Source organism: Salvia miltiorrhiza, unplaced genomic scaffold (genome assembly GCF_028751815.1).
Source record: "Salvia miltiorrhiza cultivar Shanhuang (shh) unplaced genomic scaffold, IMPLAD_Smil_shh fragScaff_scaffold_149, whole genome shotgun sequence".
In the NCBI taxonomy this organism is placed as follows: domain Eukaryota; kingdom Viridiplantae; phylum Streptophyta; class Magnoliopsida; order Lamiales; family Lamiaceae; genus Salvia; species Salvia miltiorrhiza.
The window spans coordinates 190,526-209,644 of record NW_026651424.1 but is presented as its reverse complement, the minus strand read 5'-3'; the positions used below and the strand labels follow the sequence as shown (position 1 = coordinate 209,644).

Genomic DNA, 19,119 nt, shown 5'->3' with positions numbered 1-19,119 from the left:
ATTAAAATTTTTAAAAGTAATCAATAAAACTATTAATGAATAAATTTAAATGTAAAAAAGCAATATTCATAATATACGTCTAAATAAAAATGCAAAAAGATCTATGAAAAATATCGTAAATTATCTAAGTAAGGAGAAAGACGAATTTTAAATCTTGTTTGATTTTGACGATTAAGAATCTCGGAATGTTGTTCAGCAGCAAATCGCGTCACTTGTAATTTCAATGTATTCATCAAACTTTTTCTTGGCTACTCTTTTTTATTCTTTTGCGATTTTGTAAACTTCAACTCCATCGTAGATTTTTTGTCTTTCTAGACGCTATTTTTTTTTTTTGTGGATGTTTCTTTTCTTCCTCTTGAGTTGGCTCTTCTCCAACATTAATGCTTTCCATTGATTGCGTCTTTTGGATTGCATTTGCTACAATATTGAGATTTCCACGTTGATCGAATTAATTAGGATATATAAACATAACTTGTAAATGAAATATTTTATACTTTTTGTCAAATATCGAATAACGAATCAACAATCGTATTAAAAAGTTTATATTAAAATCGACAAATTTTAAAAAAAAATTAAAAATGCATATTGCTATCTCCAAAAACAACAAAGACAATTTAAATTATGAAATTTCATTTGCTACAATATTGAGATTTCCACATTGATTGAATTAATTAGGATATATAAACATAACTTGTAAATGAAATATTTTATACTTTTTGTCAAAATATGGAATAACGAATCAACAAGCATATTAAAAAATTTATATTAAAATCAACAAATTTTTTAAAACAATCATATTAAAAAAAATGAATTTTAAAATCTATGAATTTGTAAAATAAAAATAAAAATGCATATTGCTCTCTCAAAAAACAACAAAGACAATTAAAATTATGAAATTCCAATTGCATGCTGAGTGTCTTCAACACAATGCGAATCAATTGCATCTTTTGATTCTTCATGATTTTGTTGTCCTATTAAACATGTAAATCTACTATTATCAATGATAAATAACAACATAAAATAATTTTTCAAATAAAAAAAATGAGTAAATATATAAAACTATCCACTTTCATATTGTAAAGATAAAAATTGTCCACTAAGATAAAAATAATAAAAACTGTCAACTTTTTGATTGAAAGGACGAAAATACCCTTAACATTAAAAACATAAAAATTAACCATTTTTTTCTCATTCTATCTCTCCTCTTTCTCTCTCTACGCATTCTCTCCCCCATTCTATTCTCTCTCTCATCTCTCTCTCCACTCTCTCTCTCTCATCTCTCTTTCTCGAGCGACGCTGCGGCGGACCAGGTCAAACAAGGCGGCGAGGCGCGGGCAGATGCGGCGGAGGAAGCTACCGTCGGCAGAGCCGGGGGAGGTGGACATCGGCTGGAGGTACGCCCACGTCGCCTGCTTGATGATACGACCAACGACACTGCCGACCATGCCCACACCGAAGATATTGAGGTTGGCAAAGAGGAAGCTGAGGTACAAGTCGATCCGGAGCCGAGCCTTGCTGTGCGACGCCCGCGTCGAGATATTCGCAAGCCCACTCGTTACAATGAATAGTTATCCTTATTAATTAATAGGCCTAATCTGTTAAGGCCCATTACAGTAGCTTATTTGTTAAGGCCCATTACAGTAGCTTATGTTTCTTGTTCCCTAAGCCTTCGTATATAAAAGGCTAAGGATTCATTTTGGCTAGGTTATGCAGAAAATTAGACTTGAGTCGGCTGCTCTTGCGTGATCGCGAGGGTAGAAGGAGTTTCACGTTCTCTTTAACGTGATTGTTAATGCATCTCGTATTAATTGGTGGTTTCATTGCTCTTCCCATGGCTTCCGATGTACCCGAATGGAAGAAACACATTGACGCCCACAACGCCATCATCCAGAAACAAATCGATGAACTTGTTTCTCAGTTCAAATCCTCTCATACCACTTCATCCTCTGCCATCGTCGACAACTCGATGCCACGTGGCCCGACAGTCCTCCTTGATGTTCCTCGTTTTGACGGCGACGACCCTCATACTTGGATTTTCAAGATTGAAGAGTATTTCCAATATCACAACACCCCTGATGCTCAACGCCTCCAAATAGTTTCTTTCCATCTTGATGGCAAAGCCTCCACGTGGTTTCAATAGCTGAAGTCACAGAACCTGCTCTCTTCTTGGTCGGATTTCTTGGGTCGTGTTAAATCTCGCTTTGGTGATTCTCAATTCGATGATCTGGAGGGCACTCTGGCCAAACTCACGCAGCAACGGAGTGTTGCCGATTATCAGTCGACTTTTGAATCGTTGATGGGTCGCACTAAGGGCATCTCTGAACCCTTGCTTATTTCTTTCTATATTTCAGGCCTCAAGCCTTCGCTTCGCCGGGATCTCCAACTAAATCGGCCAGCAACCTTGGATGAGACATTTGCTGTAATAACCCGCTCTTTGTTGATGATTAAAGATTAGTTAATGCAATATTTAATTATTGCATCTTCGGTTTTGATAATCCAACGATTATGATTTGATGAATTCAGCTCAAGATTCTGAATTATCTATCATTAGAAGGAGAGTTATTATTAATTTCGCGGGTCAAGTTATTCATTTAAATGTAATGGAAATATTATTTCTATTTATTATTTTACCAAGTCGTGGATTTATTCCGACTTTAGAGCGAATTAAATCTGAGGATTTAATTTATTATTATTATGAGATGCGCGATAGAGCAAAGCCGGAGATTAGTTATACATATACGAGGATAACAGAAGGACTTTAGTGTCATCACATCCATTACAATTTTTACTCCTACAATCTATCTAGTAGTAAAAAAAAAAAGGGAAAAGACAAAAAGAGAAGAAAAGGGGGGAAGGGACGTGCTGTCTAAGGGCAGCTGCACATCAGCTCCCATCCCTCCTCTGCACTAACATCCCCTCCACATGCATCAACCCATGCCAAGGTACACCTAAAGGGTCATTTCAGCCACCCCTACTGTTCCACCTTTTAGACGCTCAAGTATGCAGCCACCAAAGGCCATCCCTATCCCTCATCAATCAACCAACAACTCCTTCCCTTAAAATCTCATTTTTCAGCTAGCACTCCCCTTATTTTTCTTCCTTGGTGCATCGGCAATCAAAACAAAAGGGGGGAGATTCATTTGTGCTGCCAGAGTTTCTATCCATTGAACTCCAGAGCAACCAACCAAAAACACAAGAACATTCAAGGTCAAGCGCGAGAGTGAGAGCTACACAAGGAATCACAGTGCCTTAACAAATCTTTGTTATCAGATGGGCATTTCTTACGCGCAAAATAAAATGCTATGGGAGAACTATCAAAGTTTTTATGCTTCAAAAATGCAAATTAGATTTTTAAATGATTTATACTTTATTTCGTTTAAATAATTTACACTTTGCTATTTATGCTTATTTGTGCCTAAATACTTTACGCTTTGTTACGCTAAAGTGATGTACGCTTTATTACGCTTAAGTGATTTACGCTTTAATGAGTTACGAGTTGATACGCTTAAGTTATTTATGCTTTGTTATACGTGAATGCTTTATGTTTGTTATTGATGCCTATGTGATGATGCTAATGAGTTTGAATCTTGAGCGGATAGCTCTTCTGCTAGAATTTATGTACACAACGCGACCGTGAGTCAACGAGAGGGTTGGCCGGTCAAACGTCCGTTGAGGGAGGCCTCCCTCAACGGTACGATGCTAGCGTCTGTTGAGGGAGGCCTCCCTCAACAGTACAATGCCGTGTCCGCTGAGGGAGGCCTCCCTCACGGCGCGATGCCTGTGTTCGTTGAGGAAGGCCTTCCTCACGACACGATGCTTTCTGACATGATTATTAATGATAAAATGCATACACGCTATCTATGATTATGAATATGTTATTTAAGTACAGGATTTGAAAGAAGGCTGCTATGTCTTACAGATGCTATGGTGTGTATATAAAATGTTAAGCTTATATGTATTAGTTTTGGCAATGGCCCACTAAGTACTTTTGTACTTAGCCCTGCATATGTTTCTAAATGTGCAGATTGAGCTGTGATGGACGATGAAGTGTTGCTGAGTGGAGCTTTTGTCGAACTGAAATTAGGCTCAGAAAAGATATATGTTTGCATACATGTATCTCAGTTATGTCTTCCGCTGCAAACACTGATTATGTTTTAGTCAAGTCTATAACTATGCCAATTACTCTTCAAAGAAATATCTAATGCTTACTCGGGTTCATCGAGTATCCTTTTTAATTATATGCGTCAATCCTTCAATGTCTTAAATTTTATTTCAAGAATTAATGCTAGATATCAATGTCTATAATCGAGTTATGAATGAGTCAAATGTGCCCTTTCTAACCCCGCTTCTTAAATCCCTTCCCTAGTCACGATTTCCCGGATTAGCTATCCTTAGTTAAGGCCGGTCGTGACATTTGCCTTATCTCGTGTATTCGAGAGCAAATATCTGGACACCCAATCCGAGACTCATACTTTTGCCCGCTCGTTCTCTCGGCCTCCTGCCACAACAGTGGTATCCTCCCCAACCACTACTCATACTGCTCCTCCCGCCTCGCCTCGACCGCCTCTCACCACCTCACCTATCTCTACAGCTCGACGCAACTCACCCACCATTCCGATTCGACGCCTCACCCCAGCAGAGACGCGTGAGAAACGTGAGCGCGGGTTGTGTTTCCACTGCGACCAGAAATGAAACCCATCCCACCGCTGCAAGACTCCCCACAGTTATGCTCCTTGCAAGCGATGATGTTGATCCTTCTTCGGAGGACCCGGAATTGCCCGAATTTGCGGAACATCCTCCCGACGATGGTGTCATTCTAGCCAACGTCTCTAGCCTCCATTCTCTATCCGGCTCCACTCAACCACGCTCCCTCCGCTTATGGGGCCCATTCCACAAGCAACAGTTTCAGGTAATGATTGATAATGGTAGCACTCATAATTTTATCACGCCCGATCTGGCAGAGCGTCTTAAATTACCGGTAGTATCTATTCCCCAATTTCGGGTGTATATCGGCAATGGTGACTCGATTATTTGTAAAACTGAATGTCTAGCTGTCCCGATCGATCTCCAAGGCACCTCATTTACCTTAGATTTGTTTGTTCTGCCAATTAAAGGGCCCGACATTATTCTTGGCGTCCAATGGTTACAAGAATTGGGACCTGTTACTCATGATTATCGGTGTAGTCGCATGGAGTTTAAATGGCATGACCAAAAGGTTATTCTGCAGGGGGATAGTTCTCTAGCTTCTTGCCAGATTACCTTCTCCATGCTCCAATCTCTATTAGTTTCTAATGTTGTTGTGGAAATCTACGAACTTTGGACCGTTCATACTACGCCCACCAGCTCCACCCCATCTCCTGCTCTTGATTTGGAGCGTGTTCCCCTGTCTTTACGTGAGATTCTAAATGAGTTTTGTGCTGTATTTGAAGAACCACGTGGTCTTCCGCCGTGCCGCATGTTCGCCAACCTCAATATCTTCGGTGTGGGCATGGTCAGCATCGTCGATGGTCGTATCAGTTTTCAAGAGGATATTTTTTTCCTTTAGGTAGGGGTAAAGGATGAAATGAGAAGGCAATAAGATGTTTTAATTGTCGCAACCTCCAAATCTGAATGGGCAAATCAACCTCATATCTATAAATAATTAAAGTTTGAAGATTCTGAAGCTTTGATATGGCTGAAGAAAAAATAATGTTGGGAATGTTGGAAGCAATGTAAGTTAAATGAATCAGATTGAACACCTGACCTGGCTCCCAATCCCAATAATCGCTTCTACGTAAAACATGAAGGACCCTCAGAGAACTAAACTTCTCTACAATGCCCTCAGACCTATACCCTTTCTTCGGAATACATATTATGTTACGGATGTGTGAGCTATGCACATAGTCTTTGAGATGTAGATCATATGAACTAGCACTTATACTATGATGATCTTTTATGAGACGTGGAACAAAATGCTTTCGCAGGATAGGAGTAGGTAAGTAATCCATAACAAAAAGAATTACCTTCTCTTTCGCAACCTCCCTTACGAGAAATTCCCGCACAGTATCATGAAGGCTGCAACTCTTTATTTTCCCATCAAACTTCCTGTTGGTGTCCAAAACTAGACTTCTCTCGACAAGATCCTCCAAACAATCTTCTGCCTCCTCTTCCAAGCTTTTAGATCCATTCGAATGTGTTACAAAACCTTCAGATATCCAAAGATTAATAAGTTCCGTAACACGAATCTCCTGATCTTCTGGAAAGCCAGCCATATATAAAAGACACGGCTTTGAGTGATTGGGTAAATGAGTATAACTTAAACAAATTATTGTTTCAAGCTGCCCGTCATTTGCAGCAATTTGCTCCCATGAGGATCAAGTACGAACCTTAGATAGAAGTCCTGCCACCACCACGATTGAAAGGGGGAGTCCTCCACAATTTTGAACAATTTTCTTCCCAATATCTTCTAGTTCAGCAGGGAAGTTTTTATCGGCGAACACCTTCTGCTTTAGCAAATTCCAGCTATGATGTGCATCCAACAGCCTCATTGTATGAATGGAGCTGACATAATCAACCACATCCTGCATCCTTGTGGTCACTATGATCCGACTCCCATTACGGGTATCAGGAAACAACATCTTTACATCATCCCAAGCTTTCTTACTCCACATGTCGTCCATTACAATAAGATACCTGCTACGCTCCAAGTGTTTGTGAATTAAAGACTCCATTGGAATGTCGCTCTTAGCTTCTCTTACTACTGAATTTCCTTTCATGGACGCTAGCAGATTTAGAACCATACGTTCTACACTATGATCTTGTGATATTGTGATCCAAGAGCACAAATTAAAATATTTCATAACAGATGCATCTTCATAAACAGTTTTAGCAAGTGTGGTCTTACCAATGCCTCCTCTTCCAACAACAGCGAGGACCTGTAGTGTGGACTGTTAGGAATTAGACGCAACTAATTCCGCCCGGGATCAAGTGTGACTCAATATTGTGGATATCGACCGATATGAAACGAGAAGAAAAAATGACACCGATATTTTTAACGTGGTTCGGCCAAACTGCCTACGTCCACGGACCCACACCAATATATTAGAGAATCTCAAAAGGAGGAGTACAACAAAAAATACCACACTGTATTTTGTATATGCCTACGCAGAGGCTATCTCTCAACTCACTTTTATCACTCGTGTATAACTTCCACACTGAAGTTTTCTCTCACAAGAATTTTCTCTCTCTATTTCTCTCTCTATCTTTCTTAGCTGAAAGCTTTGTTTGATAGTTGTATTTGGTGTGTTGTGATGCTGCTGCGAGGAAGGATTTTATAGGGGATGAGAGGTGGTAGGTGGCAGATGGTGGTAGGTGGCAAATGGTGGAGGTGGTTGGTGAAGAAGGTTGGTGGCAGCCTACTTCCATTTTTTTTACTAACAATCTCCCACTTGAAGACTGATTTCAATCTGTCTTCACACCTCGATCAACGCAACAGCCTTTCTGTCTTTGTCATTCTAGCAAACCAATTGAAGCTGAGCACAACTTCAATTTATCAATGGTTACTGCCTTTGTAAGCATGTCGGCTGGATTTTGAGCTCCTTGGATCTTTTCAAGTATTAACACCTCATCCTCCAACAGAGATCTGATGAAATGATAACGAAGTCCAATATGCTTTGTTCTAGAATGAAATGCTGAATTCTTTGCCAGATGTATCGCACTCTGACTATCGCTGTGCAAGACATTCTTCGTCTGATCAAAACCCAATTCTGCCAACAACCCTTGTAACCAGATCATTTCTTTGCTAGCCTCGGTGATTGCCACGTACTCTGCTTCTGTAGTGGATAAAGCAACAATCTTTTGTATCTGCGAGATCCAACTAACAGCAGTCGTGCTAACAGTAAAGACATAACCGGTAGTGCTTCTCCTGCGATCTACCTCACCGGCAAAATCTGCATCTACAAAACCTTGAAGTGCTACATCACCTCGTCGAAAACACAAGCATCTATCAGTAGATCCACGTAGATATCTCAATATCCACTTTACTGCTTCCCAATGCTGCTTTCCTGGATTTGCCATAAATCTGCTCACAACTCCCACTGCATGAGCGATATCTGGTCTAGTACAGACCATGGCATACATCAGACTTCCAATGGCTGAGGCGTAAGGAATTTTAGCCATGAAGTCTCTTTCCTCCTTAGTCTTTGGAGAGTGCTCTTTGGATAGGCGGAAATGGTTAGCTAATGCTGAGCTAACCGGCTTAGCACTGCTCATGTTGAATCTTTGCAAGATTCGATTGACGTAGTTGGCCTGAGACAACTGCAAAACACCTTTTTGCTTGTCTCTGTAAATTCTCATCCCGAGAATTTGCTTTGCTTCTCCTAAGTCCTTCATCTCGAACTCCGCTGAAAGCTGTCTTTTCAACTTCTTGATTTCGTTCAAGTCTGAGCCGGCTACTAACATGTCATCAACATAAAGTAGCAAGATGATATAGCTGGACTCGAACCTCTTGAAGTAACAACAATGGTCAGCATTGCACTTCATGTAGCCATTTTTCTGCATGAATCCATCAAACTTCTTGTACCATTGCTTCGGAGCTTGCTTCAAGCCATACAGGCTCTTTTTCAACTTGCACACCAGCTTCTCCTTTCCTTTGACAGAGAATCCATCTGGTTGTTGCATGTATATTTCCTCCTCTAAGTCACCATTGAGGAAAGCAGTTTTCACATCTAACTGCTCTAGATGCAAGTCCTCCGTTGCGACAATACTCAGGACCGACCGGATTGTTGTCAACTTTACAACCGGAGCAAAGATATCTGTGTAGTCAATTCCTTCTTCCTGTTGGAAACCTTTGACTACCAATCTTGCCTTATATCGCTTTGAACCATCATGCTCTTCTTTGATTCTGTACACCCATTTGTTGTGTAGAGCTTTCTTTCCTTTGGGCAACTCAACTAGTTCCCACGTCATATTAGAGATAAGAGATTTTATCTCTTCTTTCATTGCAAGCTCCCACTTGATAGAATCTCCGACTTGACATGCTTCTTCATAGAATTCAGGTTCACCAGCATCGGTCAGTAACATTTGATTCATGTACTTCCTGTTTGGAACATGAGGTCGAGATGACCTCCTGGGTATAGGAGTTGGAGCTGGAACTGGAGACTGTGGTGGATCAGCCTCAGAGTTGGGCTCCTCCGTCTGCAAACCTTCATCTGTTTGCTTTGATGTACTGCACTCTGCAGTATCATCTGGATCAACGTATGTTGGATCGTCACTTGTTGTGTCGGTGGACTGCACTGCATTCCTGTCCTTGTACATCACATTTTCATTGAATATGACATTCCTGCTTCGAATGACCTTCCTGTTTTTGTCATCCCAAAAACGGTACCCGAACTCATCTCCACCATATCCAATGAAAGTACATTTTAGTGATTTGGAGTCGAGCTTACTCCTGGCATTATCACTAATGTGTACATACGCGACACAACCAAATACTTTCAAGTGAGAAAGTTTAATTTCTTTGCCGCTCCAAACTTCCTCAGGTATTCTGTACTCCAATGGTACAGATGGCCCATGGTTAACGAGATATGCCGCAGTGTTGACAGCTTCTGCCCAAAATTGTGTTGGCAGTCCTGCATGTATCCTCATGCTCCTAGCTCTTTCTGTCAACGTCCGGTTCATGCGTTCTGCAACTCCATTTTGTTGTGGTGTCCCTGGCAACGTCCTTTCTAACTTGATGCCATCCTGGTAACAAAATTTCTTGAACGCCATATCTTCGTATTCTCCACCATTATCGGATCTCAACTTCTTTATCCGTAATCCAGTTTCATTTTCCACCATGGCCTTCCACTTCTTGAACGCCTCGAACACCTCTGACTTGTGTCTCAAGAAGTAAACCCACACCTTTCTCGAGTGGTCATCGATGAAAGTCACAAAGTAAGACTTTCCGCCAATGGATGAAACTGCTGCTGGGCCCCAAACATCTGTGTGGACTAACTCAAGCTTTACTTGCTTCGGAGTTCTACCACTGGTATTGAAACTCACCCTCTTCTGCTTCCCGTAGATACAACTTTCGCAAAAGTCTATATCAACAGACTGAAGCTCTAGTAGTTTCCCTTTCGAATGCATATACTTGAGCCCTTTCTGGCTCATGTGCCCAAGTCTTTGGTGCCACAAATTTGCATTCTTCTTGCTATCAGCAACTGCAATTGTCACACACGCATTCATCGTTGTGTATAGGCTTCCAGAATCCTTGCCACGTGCAAGAATCATTGCGCCCTTAGTGATTTTCCAATAATCACCTGAGAAGTGTGTATCGCATCCTTCTCTTGATAATTGCTTGACGGAGATCAAGTTCTTCCTCAACTCTGGAATGTGTCTCACGTCCTTCAATTTCCATACAGATCCATTGAGTTTGATCTGTACTTCTCCTATGCCCACCACGCTGCATGGGTGATCATCTCCGAGATATACTTCTCCGAAATTTCCCGACATGTAATTTATGAAGGAATTTCGATTCGAGGTGGCATGGAAAGATGCTCCAGAGTCTATGACCCAATACTCGGCCCTTTTCTCCATGGAACATATCAAGGCATCGCCTTCTTCTTCAGCCACAACATTGGCTTCGGTCTTTGTCTCGTTTCCCTTTGAAGGTACTTTACACTGCGTTCTGTAGTGTCCGACCTGACCACAGTTCCAACATTCAACAGACTTTGATTTGTTGGAATTCTTGTGGATCCTGGAGCTCTGCCTGCCATTCCTTGACTTGCTCCGTCCACGCCCTTGACTTCTGTTTGAGTTTCTGCCTCTGCTTTCTGCATTTAAAGCGGCACCTGAAGTGGAGACTACATCTGACTGCCTCCGGATCTCCTCGGTTAAGATCATGCTCACGACATCATCGAACTTCATTTTGGACTTACCGGCAGAGCTGCTAATGGCCGTGACTGTGCCATTCCAGCTCTCAGCTAACTGCCCAAGAATTAACAAAGCCCGGACCTCATCATCGAATTTGATGTCCACCGTGGTAAGTTGGTCCGTCACTTCGTTGAACTCGTTCAAATGTTCTCCAAATCTTCCGCTCTCCGTCATTTTCATATTGAACAATTTCTTGATCAAATGAACTTTATTTGCTGCAGACGGCTGCTCGTACATGCTGGATAAAGCTTTCATGAGAGACGCTGTTGTCTTCTCATGCTTTATGTTGAAGGCGACTGACTTTGACAAGGTCAGTCTGATTGCGCCGAGTGCTTTTCGATCAAGCACCTCCCACTCGTCGTCCTTCATATCCACTGGCTTTTCCTTCAAGGGCTTATACAGGTCCTTCTGGTACAAGTAATCCTCCATTTGCATTTTCCAAAATCCAAAATTCACACCATTGAATTTCTCCATTTTGGAAATTTTATCGTCTGTCGACATTGCTCCCACTCGATCAAAAAACACGATAATTTTCTCAAAAAATTCGTTTCTGATGTGGAGGTTCAGTTTACACTGCAACCACAGAGCATACTAAGAATTTTAAAAGAATAATTACCGTTGCGCACGAAACACTGTTCGCAAAATTTACTATTCACGAATTCACTATTCACGTGAATAGTACCAGCGCAAGAAAAAAAAATTTCGCCACCAACGTGGCTCTGATACCAGTTGTTAGGAATTAGACGCAACTAATTCCGCCCGGGATCAAGTGTGACTCAATATTGTGGATATCGACCGATATGAAACGAGAAGAAAAAATGACACCGATATTTTTAACGTGGTTCGGCCAAACTGCCTACGTCCACGGACCCACACCAATATATTAGAGAATCTCAAAAGGAGGAGTACAACAAAAAATACCACACTGTATTTTGTATATGCCTACGCAGAGGCTATCTCTCAACTCACTTTTATCACTCGTGTATAACTTCCACACTGAAGTTTTCTCTCACAAGAATTTTCTCTCTCTATTTCTCTCTCTATCTTTCTTAGCTGAAAGCTTTGTTTGATAGTTGTATTTGGTGTGTTGTGATGCTGCTGCGAGGAAGGATTTTATAGGGGATGAGAGGTGGTAGGTGGCAGATGGTGGTAGGTGGCAAATGGTGGAGGTGGTTGGTGAAGAAGGTTGGTGGCAGCCTACTTCCATTTTTTTTACTAACAATCTCCCACTTGAAGACTGATTTCAATCTGTCTTCACACCTCGATCAACGCAACAGCCTTTCTGTCTTTGTCATTCTAGCAAACCAATTGAAGCTGAGCACAACTTCAATTTATCAATGGTTACTGCCTTTGTAAGCATGTCGGCTGGATTTTGAGCTCCTTGGATCTTTTCAAGTATTAACACCTCATCCTCCAACAGAGATCTGATGAAATGATAACGAAGTCCAATATGCTTTGTTCTAGAATGAAATGCTGAATTCTTTGCCAGATGTATCGCACTCTGACTATCGCTGTGCAAGACATTCTTCGTCTGATCAAAACCCAATTCTGCCAACAACCCTTGTAACCAGATCATTTCTTTGCTAGCCTCGGTGATTGCCACGTACTCTGCTTCTGTAGTGGATAAAGCAACAATCTTTTGTATCTGCGAGATCCAACTAACAGCAGTCGTGCTAACAGTAAAGACATAACCGGTAGTGCTTCTCCTGCGATCTACCTCACCGGCAAAATCTGCATCTACAAAACCTTGAAGTGCTACATCACCTCGTCGAAAACACAAGCATCTATCAGTAGATCCACGTAGATATCTCAATATCCACTTTACTGCTTCCCAATGCTGCTTTCCTGGATTTGCCATAAATCTGCTCACAACTCCCACTGCATGAGCGATATCTGGTCTAGTACAGACCATGGCATACATCAGACTTCCAATGGCTGAGGCGTAAGGAATTTTAGCCATGAAGTCTCTTTCCTCCTTAGTCTTTGGAGAGTGCTCTTTGGATAGGCGGAAATGGTTAGCTAATGCTGAGCTAACCGGCTTAGCACTGCTCATGTTGAATCTTTGCAAGATTCGATTGACGTAGTTGGCCTGAGACAACTGCAAAACACCTTTTTGCTTGTCTCTGTAAATTCTCATCCCGAGAATTTGCTTTGCTTCTCCTAAGTCCTTCATCTCGAACTCCGCTGAAAGCTGTCTTTTCAACTTCTTGATTTCGTTCAAGTCTGAGCCGGCTACTAACATGTCATCAACATAAAGTAGCAAGATGATATAGCTGGACTCGAACCTCTTGAAGTAACAACAATGGTCAGCATTGCACTTCATGTAGCCATTTTTCTGCATGAATCCATCAAACTTCTTGTACCATTGCTTCGGAGCTTGCTTCAAGCCATACAGGCTCTTTTTCAACTTGCACACCAGCTTCTCCTTTCCTTTGACAGAGAATCCATCTGGTTGTTGCATGTATATTTCCTCCTCTAAGTCACCATTGAGGAAAGCAGTTTTCACATCTAACTGCTCTAGATGCAAGTCCTCCGTTGCGACAATACTCAGGACCGACCGGATTGTTGTCAACTTTACAACCGGAGCAAAGATATCTGTGTAGTCAATTCCTTCTTCCTGTTGGAAACCTTTGACTACCAATCTTGCCTTATATCGCTTTGAACCATCATGCTCTTCTTTGATTCTGTACACCCATTTGTTGTGTAGAGCTTTCTTTCCTTTGGGCAACTCAACTAGTTCCCACGTCATATTAGAGATAAGAGATTTTATCTCTTCTTTCATTGCAAGCTCCCACTTGATAGAATCTCCGACTTGACATGCTTCTTCATAGAATTCAGGTTCACCAGCATCGGTCAGTAACATTTGATTCATGTACTTCCTGTTTGGAACATGAGGTCGAGATGACCTCCTGGGTATAGGAGTTGGAGCTGGAACTGGAGACTGTGGTGGATCAGCCTCAGAGTTGGGCTCCTCCGTCTGCAAACCTTCATCTGTTTGCTTTGATGTACTGCACTCTGCAGTATCATCTGGATCAACGTATGTTGGATCGTCACTTGTTGTGTCGGTGGACTGCACTGCATTCCTGTCCTTGTACATCACATTTTCATTGAATATGACATTCCTGCTTCGAATGACCTTCCTGTTTTTGTCATCCCAAAAACGGTACCCGAACTCATCTCCACCATATCCAATGAAAGTACATTTTAGTGATTTGGAGTCGAGCTTACTCCTGGCATTATCACTAATGTGTACATACGCGACACAACCAAATACTTTCAAGTGAGAAAGTTTAATTTCTTTGCCGCTCCAAACTTCCTCAGGTATTCTGTACTCCAATGGTACAGATGGCCCATGGTTAACGAGATATGCCGCAGTGTTGACAGCTTCTGCCCAAAATTGTGTTGGCAGTCCTGCATGTATCCTCATGCTCCTAGCTCTTTCTGTCAACGTCCGGTTCATGCGTTCTGCAACTCCATTTTGTTGTGGTGTCCCTGGCAACGTCCTTTCTAACTTGATGCCATCCTGGTAACAAAATTTCTTGAACGCCATATCTTCGTATTCTCCACCATTATCGGATCTCAACTTCTTTATCCGTAATCCAGTTTCATTTTCCACCATGGCCTTCCACTTCTTGAACGCCTCGAACACCTCTGACTTGTGTCTCAAGAAGTAAACCCACACCTTTCTCGAGTGGTCATCGATGAAAGTCACAAAGTAAGACTTTCCGCCAATGGATGAAACTGCTGCTGGGCCCCAAACATCTGTGTGGACTAACTCAAGCTTTACTTGCTTCGGAGTTCTACCACTGGTATTGAAACTCACCCTCTTCTGCTTCCCGTAGATACAACTTTCGCAAAAGTCTATATCAACAGACTGAAGCTCTAGTAGTTTCCCTTTCGAATGCATATACTTGAGCCCTTTCTGGCTCATGTGCCCAAGTCTTTGGTGCCACAAATTTGCATTCTTCTTGCTATCAGCAACTGCAATTGTCACACACGCATTCATCGTTGTGTATAGGCTTCCAGAATCCTTGCCACGTGCAAGAATCATTGCGCCCTTAGTGATTTTCCAATAATCACCTGAGAAGTGTGTATCGCATCCTTCTCTTGATAATTGCTTGACGGAGATCAAGTTCTTCCTCAACTCTGGAATGTGTCTCACGTCCTTCAATTTCCATACAGATCCATTGAGTTTGATCTGTACTTCTCCTATGCCCACCACGCTGCATGGGTGATCATCTCCGAGATATACTTCTCCGAAATTTCCCGACATGTAATTTATGAAGGAATTTCGATTCGAGGTGGCATGGAAAGATGCTCCAGAGTCTATGACCCAATACTCGGCCCTTTTCTCCATGGAACATATCAAGGCATCGCCTTCTTCTTCAGCCACAACATTGGCTTCGGTCTTTGTCTCGTTTCCCTTTGAAGGTACTTTACACTGCGTTCTGTAGTGTCCGACCTGACCACAGTTCCAACATTCAACAGACTTTGATTTGTTGGAATTCTTGTGGATCCTGGAGCTCTGCCTGCCATTCCTTGACTTGCTCCGTCCACGCCCTTGACTTCTGTTTGAGTTTCTGCCTCTGCTTTCTGCATTTAAAGCGGCACCTGAAGTGGAGACTACATCTGACTGCCTCCGGATCTCCTCGGTTAAGATCATGCTCACGACATCATCGAACTTCATTTTGGACTTACCGGCAGAGCTGCTAATGGCCGTGACTGTGCCATTCCAGCTCTCAGCTAACTGCCCAAGAATTAACAAAGCCCGGACCTCATCATCGAATTTGATGTCCACCGTGGTAAGTTGGTCCGTCACTTCGTTGAACTCGTTCAAATGTTCTCCAAATCTTCCGCTCTCCGTCATTTTCATATTGAACAATTTCTTGATCAAATGAACTTTATTTGCTGCAGACGGCTGCTCGTACATGCTGGATAAAGCTTTCATGAGAGACGCTGTTGTCTTCTCATGCTTTATGTTGAAGGCGACTGACTTTGACAAGGTCAGTCTGATTGCGCCGAGTGCTTTTCGATCAAGCACCTCCCACTCGTCGTCCTTCATATCCACTGGCTTTTCCTTCAAGGGCTTATACAGGTCCTTCTGGTACAAGTAATCCTCCATTTGCATTTTCCAAAATCCAAAATTCACACCATTGAATTTCTCCATTTTGGAAATTTTATCGTCTGTCGACATTGCTCCCACTCGATCAAAAAACACGATAATTTTCTCAAAAAATTCGTTTCTGATGTGGAGGTTCAGTTTACACTGCAACCACAGAGCATACTAAGAATTTTAAAAGAATAATTACCGTTGCGCACGAAACACTGTTCGCAAAATTTACTATTCACGAATTCACTATTCACGTGAATAGTACCAGCGCAAGAAAAAAAAATTTCGCCACCAACGTGGCTCTGATACCAGTTGTTAGGAATTAGACGCAACTAATTCCGCCCGGGATCAAGTGTGACTCAATATTGTGGATATCGACCGATATGAAACGAGAAGAAAAAATGACACCGATATTTTTAACGTGGTTCGGCCAAACTGCCTACGTCCACGGACCCACACCAATATATTAGAGAATCTCAAAAGGAGGAGTACAACAAAAAATACCACACTGTATTTTGTATATGCCTACGCAGAGGCTATCTCTCAACTCACTTTTATCACTCGTGTATAACTTCCACACTGAAGTTTTCTCTCACAAGAATTTTCTCTCTCTATTTCTCTCTCTATCTTTCTTAGCTGAAAGCTTTGTTTGATAGTTGTATTTGGTGTGTTGTGATGCTGCTGCGAGGAAGGATTTTATAGGGGATGAGAGGTGGTAGGTGGCAGATGGTGGTAGGTGGCAAATGGTGGAGGTGGTTGGTGAAGAAGGTTGGTGGCAGCCTACTTCCATTTTTTTTACTAACAATCTCCCACTTGAAGACTGATTTCAATCTGTCTTCACACCTCGATCAACGCAACAGCCTTTCTGTCTTTGTCATTCTAGCAAACCAATTGAAGCTGAGCACAACTTCAATTTATCAATGGTTACTGCCTTTGTAAGCATGTCGGCTGGATTTTGAGCTCCTTGGATCTTTTCAAGTATTAACACCTCATCCTCCAACAGAGATCTGATGAAATGATAACGAAGTCCAATATGCTTTGTTCTAGAATGAAATGCTGAATTCTTTGCCAGATGTATCGCACTCTGACTATCGCTGTGCAAGACATTCTTCGTCTGATCAAAACCCAATTCTGCCAACAACCCTTGTAACCAGATCATTTCTTTGCTAGCCTCGGTGATTGCCACGTACTCTGCTTCTGTAGTGGATAAAGCAACAATCTTTTGTATCTGCGAGATCCAACTAACAGCAGTCGTGCTAACAGTAAAGACATAACCGGTAGTGCTTCTCCTGCGATCTACCTCACCGGCAAAATCTGCATCTACAAAACCTTGAAGTGCTACATCACCTCGTCGAAAACACAAGCATCTATCAGTAGATCCACGTAGATATCTCAATATCCACTTTACTGCTTCCCAATGCTGCTTTCCTGGATTTGCCATAAATCTGCTCACAACTCCCACTGCATGAGCGATATCTGGTCTAGTACAGACCATGGCATACATCAGACTTCCAATGGCTGAGGCGTAAGGAATTTTAGCCATGAAGTCTCTTTCCTCCTTAGTCTTTGGAGAGTGCTCTTTGGATAGGCGGAAATGGTTAGCTAATGCTGAGCTAACCGGCTTAGCACTGCTCATGTTGAATCTTTGCAAGATTCGATTGACGTAGTTGGCCTGAGACAACTGCAAAACACCTTTTTTCTTGTCTCTGTAAATTCTCATCCCGAGAATTTGCTTTGCTTCTCCTAAGTCCTTCATCTCGAACTCCGCTGAAAGCTGTCTTTTCAACTTCTTGATTTCGTTCAAGTCTGAGCCGGCTACTAACATGTCATCAACATAAAGTAGCAAGATGATATAGCTGGACTCGAACCTCTTGAAGTAACAACAATGGTCAGCATTGCACTTCATGTAGCCATTTTTCTGCATGAATCCATCAAACTTCTTGTACCATTGCTTCGGAGCTTGCTTCAAGCCATACAGGCTCTTTTTCAACTTGCACACCAGCTTCTCCTTTCCTTTGACAGAGAATCCATCTGGTTGTTGCATGTATATTTCCTCCTCTAAGTCACCATTGAGGAAAGCAGTTTTCACATCTAACTGCTCTAGATGCAAGTCCTCCGTTGCGACAATACTCAGGACCGACCGGATTGTTGTCAACTTTACAACCGGAGCAAAGATATCTGTGTAGTCAATTCCTTCTTCCTGTTGGAAACCTTTGACTACCAATCTTGCCTTATATCGCTTTGAACCATCATGCTCTTCTTTGATTCTGTACACCCATTTGTTGTGTAGAGCTTTCTTTCCTTTGGGCAACTCAACTAGTTCCCACGTCATATTAGAGATAAGAGATTTTATCTCTTCTTTCATTGCAAGCTCCCACTTGATAGAATCTCCGACTTGACATGCTTCTTCATAGAATTCAGGTTCACCAGCATCGGTCAGTAACATTTGATTCATGTACTTCCTGTTTGGAACATGAGGTCGAGATGACCTCCTGGGTATAGGAGTTGGAGCTGGAACTGGAGACTGTGGTGGATCAGCCTCAGAGTTGGGCTCCTCCGTCTGCAAACCTTCATCTGTTTGCTTTGATGTACTGCACTCTGCAGTATCATCTGGATCAACGTATGTTGGATCGTCACTTGTTGTGTCGGTGGACTATTATTCTTGGCGTCCAATGGTTACAAGAATTGGGACCTGTTACTCATGATTATCGGTGTAGTCGCATGGAGTTTAAATGGCATGACCAAAAGGTTATTCTGCAGGGGGATAGTTCTCTAGCTTCTTGCCAGATTACCTTCTCCATGCTCCAATCTCTATTAGTTTCTAATGTTGTTGTGGAAATCTACGAACTTTGGACCGTTCATACTACGCCCACCAGCTCCACCCCATCTCCTGCTCTTGATTTGGAGCGTGTTCCCCTGTCTTTACGTGAGATTCTAAATGAGTTTTGTGCTGTATTTGAAGAACCACGTGGTCTTCCGCCGTGCCGCATGTTCGCCAACCTCAATATCTTCGGTGTGGGCATGGTCAGCATCGTCGATGGTCGTATCAGTTTTCAAGAGGATATTTTTTTCCTTTAGGTAGGGGTAAAGGATGAAATGAGAAGGCAATAAGATGTTTT

General features: G+C 42.1%; 1 long non-coding RNA gene across 1 annotated transcript; it reads left to right on the top strand.

Moving 5' to 3' along the window:
• The first annotated feature begins 2,487 nt into the window (after positions 1–2,487).
• On the top strand, positions 2,488–4,235 carry LOC131002603 (uncharacterized). Its single transcript, XR_009094356.1, has 2 exons — positions 2,488–3,207; positions 4,025–4,235. It is a non-coding gene; the product is annotated as an uncharacterized LOC131002603 (long non-coding RNA).
• The last annotated feature ends 14,884 nt before the right edge of the window (positions 4,236–19,119 follow it).